This window comes from Capra hircus, chromosome 24 (genome assembly GCF_001704415.2).
Source record: "Capra hircus breed San Clemente chromosome 24, ASM170441v1, whole genome shotgun sequence".
Lineage (NCBI taxonomy): Eukaryota > Metazoa > Chordata > Mammalia > Artiodactyla > Bovidae > Capra > Capra hircus.
The window spans coordinates 38,698,967-38,712,985 of NC_030831.1; positions in this window are offsets into that span (position 1 = coordinate 38,698,967).

Here is a 14,019-nt window from a genome sequence, read left to right on the forward strand (position 1 = left end):
TGGATTCAATGATATGTAAAAAACCATCAAAATTGGTAACATAACTCCACATTTATAACATGTAAAAGGACTCACAATATCCTCAAAAAGTTTATAAGCTGACATGTATAATAATATTTTAGTAAATAAAAAGGTATACCCAAAATAATCTCTATGAGTTGATCATACAAATATTAACTGGACCACTAGGATTTTATTGATTCATTTTGCTTATAATTTTGAATTTTTCTTCAGTGAGTTTACTTATAGTATTTTTAAATAACTGAAAAGTGAATTAATGTATCAGATACATATTAACTTTTCTTCAAAACATATTTATAACCCTCCTAAATTTTCAGGTACTTCACTGTAATTTAGCCATAAATTATCCTTTGATATCTTTTGGTAGATAAAAAGTAAAACTAAAGAAATATATATAAATGAATTTGGGAGAAAAAGATAAATATCTATTTTCTGAATATAATGAAGTCCAAATATGAAAGATATTTGAGCACATAAGTAACAATAATAATAGCATTACCTGTTTATATGATAAATGAAAGTAAAATGTTTATTCATAAGTGTAATAAATATTCACTATTAAAAAAAATAGCATATAGCTGTAAATATACTCTACAAGCCATTTTTAAAAGCCAGTAATGTGTATGCATGCTTGGTATATGAGACTGTGAATGAATTATATCTATAAACTCATACACATAAATTATGAAATTTAATTATTTCTGGAAGAGGTTCTAATCTTATTAAGTATCATGATTAGTGATGCCACTGCCTACAAAATGCATCTTTTGTGATTTATTTTGATTGATCTCTAACTCATAAAAGAATGATCTCTTTTATTACTAGGACAGAATATACTTTTGGCTCAAACCTAAAAAAAAAAAATCACAAAATTGCTCTTTTGCTATCATTAAATGTGACCCATCAATTATTCCAAAACCAATAAATATTCACTTCTATGGGTATTTGCTTCCTCATCTGGAAAAAGAATTAATCAAAAAATGTCTTAGAGCTTTTATGGAGAACTTTCTAAAGCTCTTCATAAAATGAATAATGAAAATTATGCCCTGTTCATTGGCAGAACATCTGCATTAATATTAAGGTGAGAAGTAATTCACAATTCATTTAACTATGACAGTGATTAGGCAGCTAATTTTTTTTTTTTAAGCTCTCTGTGACTATCTGTTTGCCTACTAAGTGCAAGGCCTTGAACATCAAGCTATGGAAATGGTTTTCCTAGATTGTTACTGTAGGTTGGAACACTAAGTCTTGGACAACAAAAGTGTAGTAAAATGACTCAACTTTGCTCACATCACAAATAATCTACGAGAAAATCTTCCAAATTCATATTTTATCAACAGAATTTGCTAGAAAACAGGGCAGACGTGCTCATCCACACCTCTGTCTTTCTGGGCAAGAACTCAGTGCTTTCTACATGAGCCTCTAATACAGAAACATCACGGAAAAGCTGCCTCAATTCTGTTGATTCAGAAGATGCTTAAAAGGCGGTGTTGAAGAAAACTCTTGAGAGTCCGTTGGACTGCAAGATCAAACCAGTCATTCCTAAAGGAAATCAATCCTGAATATTCATTGGAAGGACTGAAGCTGAAGCTCCAATACTTTGGCCACCTGATGCAAAGAGCTGACTCATTAGAAAAGACCCTAATGCTGGGGAAGGCTGAAGGCAAAAGGAGAAGGGGGCGACAGAGAATGAGATGATTAGATGGCATCACCAACTCAACGGACATGAATTGGAGCAAACTCTGGGAAAAAGTGGAGGACAGAGGAACCTGGCATGCTGCAATCCTTGGGGTCGCAGAAAGTCAGACACAATTGAACAACAACAAATTCCAGAGCAACATTTATAGACATCCTGGGAAGGTGCCAGACTGTAAGAGACAATAGGTCATTAGGAGGTGGTCAGAAAAGATCTTATTATTGCCTGGGGGAGCAGAGGGCAGAGAATTTGAAGCCACTTGAATTTACTAGGCTCTCCGTGAAGACTGAAGGAGTCCTTAAAAGACACAGTAGGATTCTTGCAGATGGGGAGCGAACCTAGGCAAACCTGTCCTCCTTTCCATCAGGTTAGCCAATCCATAGTTTTCCATGACTTCAGATAAATAACCTTGAGCTGATAACATGCTGCATTCTGTATCTCAAGACCCCAGGCTCCTCTCTCCAGTTAAGAGAAAGCGTAAACAATTAATACACACTTGCTAGAATTCAGCTCCTCTGTTTCTGGTGGTTATGCTATCTTCCCAGTCTCAGCATTATCAATTTTTAAAATATAAATTTAAATTCACGCACACTTGATATTAGGATAATACAGAGTGATCACAGTCATTAAGATAGAGGGACCTTTGTAATTTCAAGGATAAAATTAGTCATTTATCCTGCATTCCTGTAAAATTAGTTTTTCTTTAAAACCATCTGGGAATGCCTTCAAACTGTGACCAAATATTGAGCATACTGTTCTCTGTGGGGATCTGATTCAATTCATGGCGTATCTGAAAGAGCAGAGTTATTCATCATGAATTAGAAAAAAGAAAAAGAAGCAGTAGTTCAGCGTAAGTATTTATTTCTTAGATAGCTTTTATCTTTTTCTCCTCTTTTTGGAAGGAAAGTGTGAATACAAGAGATGGTGAAGTTAATGACTAAATCTGCACCTCATTCTTCATTTACTTTCCCAAAATCAATGCACTGGTACATTTTCTTGCTGTGCTTCGTCGCTCAGCCGTGTCCTACTCTTTGTGACCCTATGGACTGAAGCCTGCCAGGCTTCTCTGTCCATAGAGATTTTCCAGGCAAGAATACTGGAGTGGATTGCCATCCCTCCTCCAGGGCATCTTCCCAATGTAGGCATTGAACCTTGGTCTCGCGCATTGCAGGCGGATTCTTTACCATCAGGGAGCCTTCGTTAGCACCATGAATCTGACATTTACTGCCATTGCTTATTCTACTGGAAGAAACTTCTGTTAAACCTAAAATACAGTCAGGTCCATCTACTCATTCATCCCAACATGTATGTAATGCCTAGTAAACACCAAACTCTTTGCAAGCATCCATGGAAATCAAACAGAGCTACATATTCTTCAGTGGGCTAAAAATTGATGTGCATTTTCTTTGTCACTGCAACTTTTTTTAGCTCAAAACAACTTCAAAACTAGCAAAAGTATTAATTTTAAAAACATAACTCCACAAATCACAAGAGAGTTAACAAAAGAGTTCATCTGTATTTGAGCAAAATAATATACTGTACATCATTCCTGAAATCCAATTGTAAAACTGACTTTACTATTTGGCCACCAGTACTGAAGGTGGCCACGAGGGACTAACCACGCTCGTGCTCTTATTTTGGCCTGATGTGAGCTCAGGCTCTTATGGTCCCCCTGCTGAGGTTAAGATGAAGGAAGGCATCAGTTCTGATTTCCAGGGACCAGCTCAGTGGTCCAGCCTCTGTGACAGGACATACCTAACACAACCCTGCGAACAGAACTGAACCTGAGCCAAGGATGATAACCTGCCTGCTAAAAGACACAAAGTTAGTTCTGTGGGCGTGTCTCTCAGGCATGTAGAAAACTCGTTGCCTATATTTTTCAGCTCTAAATGTCTTTTCACTCATACATTCAAACATTTAATGAACATCTTTCCAGGTTAGGCCCTATGCCAGGTGCTGATGACACTGCAGGGACCAGGACAGACATGAACACTGCCTTCCTGGAATCTAAATAACAGGGCACACTAAAGGGGCACTCTACTCCTTATGTCTCTCCATCTGCAAATCCCCTAACACCTCCATATTTCAGTGGTTGGAGAGTTACTTCCATAAAACCATTATTTCATAATGGCTTGAAGGTTATTGGGCTTCCCAATAACTATCTGGTGGCTCAGATGGTAAAGAATCCGCCTGCCATACAGGAGACCCGGGTTCGACCCTGGATAGGGAAGATCCCCTGGAGAAGGAACAGGCAACCCACCCCAGTATTCTTGCCTGGGAAATCCCATGGACAGAGGAGCCTGGGAGGCTACAGTCCATGGAGTAGCAAAGAGTCAGATGTGACTGAGCGACTGACAGTTGTTAAGTTTGTTTGGGGGTTTTTCTCTAGTGAATTTGATCTTTTCTCTCTAACATGGTAGTAAACTCCTTGAGCCAGAAATCAGACCTCATAGAAACTTGTATGACTTCCTCTAACACCCAATTGCCCAGTGGTCCATCTTGACCCAGCACTTTTCCTGCAAAATGGATAAGATCATTTTGCTTCCAGGAAAATGCGATAGCAAAAGGAAATAAGAGCACTCAGGATCCGGTGAAGCACAGATAAGATCCAGGTTCTCAGCAGAGCAGGGTGATTGTATAGTGATTGTGTTGGTCAGGTGAAAACACAACTGACACGCTACGTGCACACAAACCACTGGTCCTTTCGGTCCCCCAACTACCCTCAGCCCCACCTCCACATCCCCATCACAGGCAGGACACCAGTATAGCTGGATCTGAGGCCACTGCAGGAGAAGACTACACTCTACTACCCTTTCCTTCAAACTCTCCCCCAGCTTTCTTGGAAAGGCATGGGGATCTCCTGTCCTGCTCATGCCTTTGCATTAGGAGTCCAGAAAGTCCCTTTTAAAGTATAAATACTGGCTGTGATCGCTTATGCTTTTGAATTCTTATACTATTTCTGCCAATTCTCTCAAGACCAAGTAACAGATTTATTTATGTGAAAGACCTATCTTTAGGGGAAAAGTGGGAGAGGGATCTATTAGGGGTATGAGATTAACAGGTACACACTACTATATAAACAACAGAGAGGCAACAAAGACCTACTGTAGGGCATAAGGAACTGCTCAAGGCCTTGTGATAACCTCTAATGGAAAAGGATGTGAAAAAGAATATACATGCACACACACATATGTAAAACTGAAGCACTCTGCTGTACACTGGACACTAACAGAATACTGTAAATCAACTATAGTTCGATTTTTAAAGTTTTTTAAAATTTAAAAGATCTGTCTTGCTCAGAAAAGATTTTTTTTTAATTTTTTTTGTTTTTATTTTATTTTAAATTATTTTATTTAATTTTTTTAATTATTTATTTTACTTTACAATAAAGATGATACAATATATCTTATTGATAAAGAAGTTGAGACCAGAGATAAAGAATGTTGGAACAGGGTCAGACATCTCATATTTGCATCCTCTCTCCACTGGTTCCACAAGCTATTCCCTGTGTGACCAGAGACAATTCCATACCTCAGCTTCCTTATCTATAAAAGGAGGATAATAACATTACTACATCAATGATTAACTGTAAGAATTAAATAAAAATACACGTCAGGCACATAGCAAACTATCATCTCCCTCAGACAAACTAAGATTTCAATGAATTTTCTAGGTGTTTTAAAATTGCTATGTTTTCCCCTTTCACATGCATTACCTCTTCAATCAGAGCTGAAATCACATAAAACCAATAAAATATGATTGGGTACTTTCCAGAACACCAAGTAGCAGTAATCAGAAGGGAAATACATTATAATGAAAAGGGAAAGATACTAGGTTCAATGAGAAGTATATAAAATGTATTTGGTTATGAAGATCATTTGTGATTATGACAGGATTTAACAGTACTGTAGATTATAGAACTATCATTGTAGATCTTGAGTTAGTGGAAATAGAATGCCTTAATGTAGTGGATTTGGAAAACTGTAGTTCATTTGGTGTTACACCTGAAGTGCAGGAAAAGTAGGAAGGGTAAGTTTTAGAGTTTGTATAATCTTGTAAAGGTAAGAACAAGGTGAGTCACAGACACAGTCAGAGACTAATTAACCAAATGGAGCAGAGAGATGGCTTTCCCAGGCTCGCAATACCATATGGAGCAAAGCCACACGCAGAGGAAGCAAAGACAGAGCAACAAGCAGATGGGTTAGGTCTACCTTGGGTGAAGGTTGGCGGTGGAATTAGGAGGGAGTTATGCAACTGACAAAGGACAGAACCCCAAGGGACACCCTTGGCTGACCTCCAATTGTCAACTCCGAAACTTCTGGAAGTTGGTTCCATAGGTAAAACAGGTGTTTGGGAATCCACATCCCGCCCCCCTCACTTTTCTGCGGGACCTCATGATGCCATAAAGGCATCAAGGATCCAGAGAGCTTATTCTTTTGGAGGCTTTCTTCAGCTGGATGGCTTCTTCTGGCAATTTCCACATCTCAAAATTAAGGTTGTATCCTTGGCTGCCATCAACAGGTGAGACCCACCCAGAGAGAGTAGGCGGGGTGGGTGGGAATCTAGAGTGCCTAGACCTGTTAACTTCAGACAGCAAAACCACCTGCTGCTGGAGTCCAACTGCTGTAGAAATTCTGGGATGGTCACAGGTTAAATGCTGAGCTCCCAGTGGGTTCTAACATAAATCTGGTCTCCTAACTCTATCCTTTCTGATTCTTGATGAGTGACCATCCCAAGTTGTTAAGGCAACTGTAGCATCTAAAGTGACCCCACTGTGTCCACGCTCAGTGTCTCATTATTGAATCCTTTTCAGCACAAAGACCATCTTTTCTGTCAAAGCAGATCTGTGATCATAGATGGAGACATGTATTCAATCTCATTTAACTTCAGGGATTTACTGCATCTTCACCAAAAGATGTTCCACTTCTCTGAGTTTGAGCATCTATCTTTGGTCACAAGTTATTAGAGCAATATTGCTCTTACTTGATCAGTGGAGGGTGGCAGTGGGTATCAAGGATTCCAAAGTTTTACCACTCCATTAAAAAAGGAAGTGGGTGTTACCCCATTGGGCTTGCCCGATAGCTCAGCAGTAAAGAATTCACCTGTGATGCAGGAGACTCAGGTTCCATCTTTGCGTTAGGAAAATTCCCTGGAGGAGGAAATGGCAACCCACTCCAGTACTCTCGCCTGAGAAACCCCACGGACAGAGGAATCTGATCGGCTAGAGTCCATGGGGTGGCATAGAGTCAGACAGGACTGAGCATGCGCACTGCCCCATCAGATCCCCCCTGGGGCAGAAAACAACCTGTAACCTGAGCCTGGTCACATCACTGGGGTCATTAGATGTCACGTAAGCATAGGCAGGGGACTTCTCAGCAAAGGATGTAGGAGGCTTAAAAAATGGAAATTGTGAAAATCTGAAAACAGCCGAAACAGTTAGTGTTAACCCTTCTGTAAACCTTCCAATGCAACCTATTTAGGTCAGTATAAGATTTCACCCTGAGTCATTCACATATATGATTCACATATATACAAATGTAATGTATATACATATATGTAAATATAAATCCCATCTTTATTCTCTTCCAGGATGAGCTAAAACAGCTAGGATAAAATGAATAACTATGAATAATTGAACTTCACTTAACTAATTCAAGATTATCATTAAATATTAATGAACATGAAAGTGTGATTGCTGAATATATCAACAGCCATCACTCTGTGTGAAAAACCATCTCTCCTCTAACATTTTAGACTTTCTTCACATGTCTGTACTATATATTTTCCTTAATCATTTTGCCTAAAGTGAATATTTAACTCAGTTCAGTCGCTCAGTCATGTCCGACTCTTTGCTACCCCATGAACTGCAGCGTGCCAGGCCTCCCTGTCCATCACTAACTCCTGGAGTTTACCCAAATTCATATCCATTGAGCTGGTGATGCCATCCAACCATCTCACTCTCTGTCATCCCCTTCTCCTCCTGTCCTCAGTCTTTCCCAACATCAGGGTCTTTTCAAATGAGTCAGTTCTGCCCATCAGGTGTCCAAAATACTTTCTTCACAGTCCAACTCTCACATCCATACATGACCACTGGAAAAACCATAGCCTTGACTAGATGGACCTTTGTTGGCAAAGTAACGTCTCTGCTTTTTAACATGCTATCTAGGTTGGTCATAACGTTCCTTCCGAGGAGTAAGCGTCTTTTAATTTCATGGCTGCAATCTCCATCTGCAGTGATTTTGGAGCCCCCCAAAATAAAGTCAGCCACTATTTTCACTGTTTCCCCATCTATTTGCCATGAAGTGATGGGACCGGATGCCATAATCTTAGTTTTCTGAATTTTGAGCTTTAAGCAAACTTTTTCACTCTCCTCTTTCACTTTCATCAAGAGCCCCTTTAGTTCTTTACTTTCTGCCTTATTTTGGCATCCCCTTGTAATATGGTCCATATATTTCTTACAGAAATATGTTGGATCCCAAATCACAATAAAAATCACCTTTGAATGCTAATATCCACACACTAGATTGGCTGAAATTAAGAAGGTTGGTGACACTAAGTGTTTGCAAGGATTTAGAACAAAGAGGACTCTGAGATGCCACTGGTGGGAGTTCAAATTGGCACAGCCACTTTGCAAAACAGCTGCATATTATCTTGAAAAGTTGGGACACTGCCTAGGCCAGATTCTTCCATACATTTATCACCAGACATGCCTAAGAACATCTGTAGCAGCCTGGCTGGTAAGAGCAAAAACAAACAAAAGTAACCATCAAACAAACCAAAGACACAAAGATGATAGAATGGAAGAATGAACCATGAGTAACTGGAGTTCACACAACACTGAAAACAGATTGACCATGTCCATCAGCATGGATGGATCTTCAAAGCACACCTGTTGAATTTGTTGGAGTGTGTATATAAGGGAGGAAGCAGATTACTTCGGAGAAGGCAATGGCACCCCACTCCAGTACTCTTGCCTGGAAAACTCCATGGGCAGAGGAGCCTGGTGGGCTGCAGTCCATGACGTCACTACGAGTTGGACACAGCTGAGCGACTTCACTTTCACTTTTCACTTTCCTGCATTAGAGAAGGAAATGGCAACCCACTCCAGTGTTCTTGCCTGGAGAATCCCAGGGACAGAGGAGCCTGGTGGGCTGCCGTCTATGGGGTCGCACAGAGTCAGACATGACTGAAGTGACTTAGCAGCAGCAGCAGATTACTTCCATAATTAAATATTAAAGGGACAATGAGAGACAAAATAATAATTATTATACATTTTAGATTATACTCTGAGTTCTGCATATTTAATATACCAGTCATTCTGCCAACAAACCAAAACAAAATATATACACAAGGAATGAACCTAATAAAATCTGAATTAACAACAACAAAAGCACACTGTTCAATGAAACGAGCAAGGTACAGAAGAATACAAACATTTTGCTGTTATTTTCATCAAAAGCAAGCAAAATTTTTAAAAAATAGACTTTTAGGAATAATGCATATAATGGTCAAAGAATAAAGAACAGAGAGAGAATGACAGGAAGGAAAGCTCCAGAGAGTAGCTCACTGTGGAGGACAGATGATGGGGACTGAAGGTAGGAAACCAAGAGCACCCGAAGCATTTTGTGGCTGGTGATGAGGTCCAAAATCACTGCAGATGGTGACTGCAAGCCATGAAATTAAAATACACTTGCTCCTTGGAAGAAAAGTTATGACCAACCTAGACAGCATATTAAAAAGCAGAGATGTTACTTTAACAACAAAGGTCTATCTAGTCCAATCTATGGTTTTTCCAGTGGTCATGTACGGATGTGAGAGCTGGACTATAAGGAGAGCTGAGCACCGAAGAATTGATGCTTTTGAACCGTGGTGTTGGAGAAAACACTTGAGAGTCCCTTGGACTGCAAGGAGATCTAACCAGTCCATACTTGAGGAAATCAGTCCTGAATATTCATTGGAAGGACTGATGCTCAAGCTGAATCTCCAATACTTTGGCCACCTGATTTGAAGAACTGTCTCATTGGAAAAGACCCTGATGCTGGGAAAGATTGAAGGCAGGAGGAGAAGGGGACAACAGAGGATGAGATGGTTGGATGGCATCACCGATTCAATGGACATGAGTTTGCGTAAACTCCAGGAGTTGGCGATGGACAGGGAGGCCTGGTGTGCTACAGTCCATGGGGTCACAAAGAGTTGGACATGACTGAGCAACTGAACTGAACTGAATTGATGAGGTTCTACCTGGAAGTGGATGTCATGCTTATGGGATATGTTGAGCTAAGTTTCATATCATAAATAAACATTTAACAAGTAAAATATGTTCAAAGTGCCTGGTTCATGTCAATGTATGGCAAAAACCACCACAATGTTGTAAAGTAATTAACCTCCAATTAAAATAAATCAATTAATTTTTTAAATGCATCACCTTAAACCCAAGGATTACCTTCAAGGCGATGCATTTTACAACTGAAAACCAATATCACTTCTCTCAAATTAAGAGTTCTGGTTTCTGCTTCTGAAGGAGTCATTCACTGTTTTGTGACCTTGGACATGTCACTTAAACTCTCTAAGGATCTTCTTCTTTCAATCTGAAAATACATGCCCTAAGTAACCATCTCTTGGGGATTTTCTAGAGAACATTCTTATAACTGCATAAATCCTCAAGCCTTCTACCTTAGGCAATGTCCAGTCTACCTGAATTTATTTCTGGAAAGCAAGCCCACAAGCACTTAATCAATGTCCACATGTGTCTTTTCTAAACACTAACTTATTTAACTAGACACAGTGTCAATTTCCTCTGCAGCTCCTGAGTTCTATCACCTGAGGATTTAAATTTCTCTCCGGGAATTTAACAGACCTAGATGGAGATTTTTTTTTTTTTCCTCCTACAGTTACAGCTAAGATCTGATTTGAAAATTAAAGTGACATGCAGCCTTATACAATGAAAGTAACACTGACTGCGTATTAGAAGCCATCTCCTAATTTTGGCTTCAAAATTTACCTGTTGGATGACTGGTTACATGTACAGTGGTTACATCATTTAACTTATCTAGACCTCAATCTATTTGTCTGTAATAAAGCACCAGAAATGGATTAAAGCTCTCTAGAAACAGTTTCCATTCTAGCAGAGTTTGATTATACCTGATTTAGATTTCCTCTTGGGAACAATTTTTTGTCCTAATTCAAATCAACTGGTAACCAAAAAAAGTGTTCAAATAGCTTAAAAAATTCAGGTACCAAACCCAAACTTCTAAAATTAAGTTCCACTAGGAACACTTTGTTTCTGAAGAGGTTAAAAGGAAATGGGTACATAGACTGATGGTGTAATGTACAAAAATCCTCAAGTCCATTTGTTAATCTGAGCTTTGAAAAATATACTAGACGTTGTTGTAGCCACTGTAAATATAACAGCCCTCATGGACCTTTGGGCTTCCCACGTGGTTCCAGTGGTAAAGAACCCACCTGCCAATGCAGGAGACATAAAATATGCAGGTTTGATCCCTGGGTTGAGAAGATCCCCTGGAGGAAGGCATGGCAACCCACTCCAGTATTCTTGCCTGGAGAGTCCCATGGACAGAGGAGCCTGGAGAACTGCATTATAGGGTCACAGAGTCAGACATGACTGAAGTGACTCAGCATGCATGGGAATAAATCATGCTATACAATCTTGATTTTGTTTATTAATTTCTATTCAGGGTGTATGTGAAGTAAATAATGGGACCTTCCTGGTGGACTAGTGGCTAAGACTCCATGCTCCCAATGCAAGGGACCTGGGTTCAATCCCTGCTTAGGGAACTAGATCCCACATGCCACACCTAAGACTTGGTGCAGCCAAACAAATAAAAGTAAATAATCATTTAAAAAAAATAATAATGGTTCAAAGACGTCCAGTTATTATAAAAAAGTTTTAAGTCATTGAGAACGTCATTCGCATTCATTCTTTGGATAAATATGTATTAACAAGCAATCTTTGACAAATATTTATTAAGAACCTCTATGCCAACCAGGCTTCTGAGAAGAGAATATGGTGACAGATTGAACTACTGGGCAAATGGTGAAAAAGAGTGGCATTAATGAGAACAAAACAAAACAGTCATGTGAAAAGGAGGTGGGAGGATGGAGGGAGAAAAATCCCAGGCAGATTGAACAAAATATCTTAGAAAATATCAATTATCCTTCCATTATTATACCTAAACATATGACTGTGTGATGGGGTGACTCAATTTCAGTGATACAATCTCTAATAAAATGGTTTGACTCATGCACACTCCATACGTGCGGATACAAGTTCATTTTAAGAATATGTCTAATATTGAAAAAATGAATTTCAATCTCCCTGTAGGACACTTGTAGATTGAAAAATGGTTAAGCCTTTGGCCATATATTTCCTGTCTTCAAAAACTTAATGCATTACTATTCACAATTACCTTTAGTAATACCTGTCTAGAACTTCCACTAAGTTTATACCCTAGTCAATTCAACACTAAAATTTATTTCATGTAATAAGGACTGTAAAGCAATTCCAAACAAAAGCATTAGAAATAATCTACATAGAAACATGGGAAGAAAGAGCAAAGACACGGCACTTATAAAATGCATTTGTTTTCTTTGGCATTATGCCAGCATCAGCTTTATAAAGGTGCTCACTCTTCTACAGTTTGACATATATCCATCTTCATTTCAACTTCTGATGATTTACATGAGCCAAACATCCCATACCAGTATTTATTTACTTGAGACAGAGGTATTTATATAGTCAGCTTGCCTTTTCCTTCAAAAATTAGAGTAAAAAAGAAACTATAGCAGCCTTGTAGTAGTTTGTATGCCACTTGAATTACCTTGCTCTTGAGTTGAGGATACAACGGTGTTGATTTATCAATGTCTGTTTAAACATATTGAAGTGTTTAATTCTATGAGGCTCAACCACAAAGAATCCCAAGAGGCAATGAGTTTTATCCTGCTGGGACTTCATAGGAAGATAATCTAACATCTTTTTTCCCCCCATTTTCCATTAAAGTCCTCATTTGAACCTTGCCAAAGGTGTGTCAGTTTCATTCACTGTGTTCCCTAAATTCTGTGCTGCCTGCTGGCGTCACCTGTGTGTGTGCTGCTTTCTTTTGGAGGGATGTTCTAAATGTCCTTTCCAAATAGATTACTCAATGGGAAGCAGAAGCTCAAGTCTCTCCTGCTGCTGACAGATCCCTTCCTGGAAAGAAAAGACTGACTTTCTTCCGAGCAAGCACAGATGGCCCCACCCTTGGAAGGCTCCGCAGAGACTCACCTCTGTCACACAAATTTCCCTGACAAGGAAAAGGCAGGTGGTGAGCCAAAGCGGAAGGTGAGCCAAACACAACGTATTGATGCCCTTGGTTTCTCGTGCCGTTGAAATATCTGCATCCTGGAAGAACCCACTGAGCAGGTGCCAGTCACCATCGAAGCAAAACTCAGAAAAAGGATCCGTGGAGATACCTTCACGTAACAGACACTGTAGAACAAAAAGCCTCATCTTCAGACTAGAGGGTTAGGATTTTAGCAGAAGTAATTCTATTCCTATTACTTTCTCTGCAAATGAGATGAGTGGAAACAAGAGGAAGGAATTCAAGAAAAATAAAACGAGGGGCACTTCATGAAGCCTGTTATGTGGAGTGAAGTAAGTCAGAAACGGAAAAACAACTATCATGTATCAACAGACAGATATGAAGTCTAGAAAAATGGTACTGATAAAGCCACCTGCAGGCAAGGAGTGGAGATGCAGACGAAGAGAATGGACAAGTGGGCACAGTCGGGGAAGGAGGGGGTGGGATAAATTGAGAAAGTAGCACTGACATGTATACACTATCATGCATGAAACGGACAGCTGGTGGGCAGCTTCTGCGTAGCACAGGAAGCCCAGCTGGGGGCTCTGTGATGACCTAGGCGGGCTGGATGGGGTGAGGGGTGGCAGGGAAGTCTCCAGAGGGAGGGGATATTATGTATAGTCCTTGGAAGAAAAGTTATGAGCAACCTAGATGGCATATTCAAAAGCAGAGACATTACTTTGCCGACTAAGGTCCGTCTAGTCAAGGCTATGGTTTTTCCTGTGGTCATGTATGGATGTGAGAGTTGAACTGTGAAGAAGGCTGAGCGCCAAAGAATTGATGCGTTTGAACTGTGGTGTTGGAGAAGACTCTTGAGAGTCCCTTGGACTGCAAGGAGATCCAACCAGTCCATTCTGAACGAGATTAGCCCTGGGATTTCTTTGGAAGGAATGATGCTAAAGCTGAAACTCCAGTACTTTGGCCACCTCATGCGAAGAGTTGACT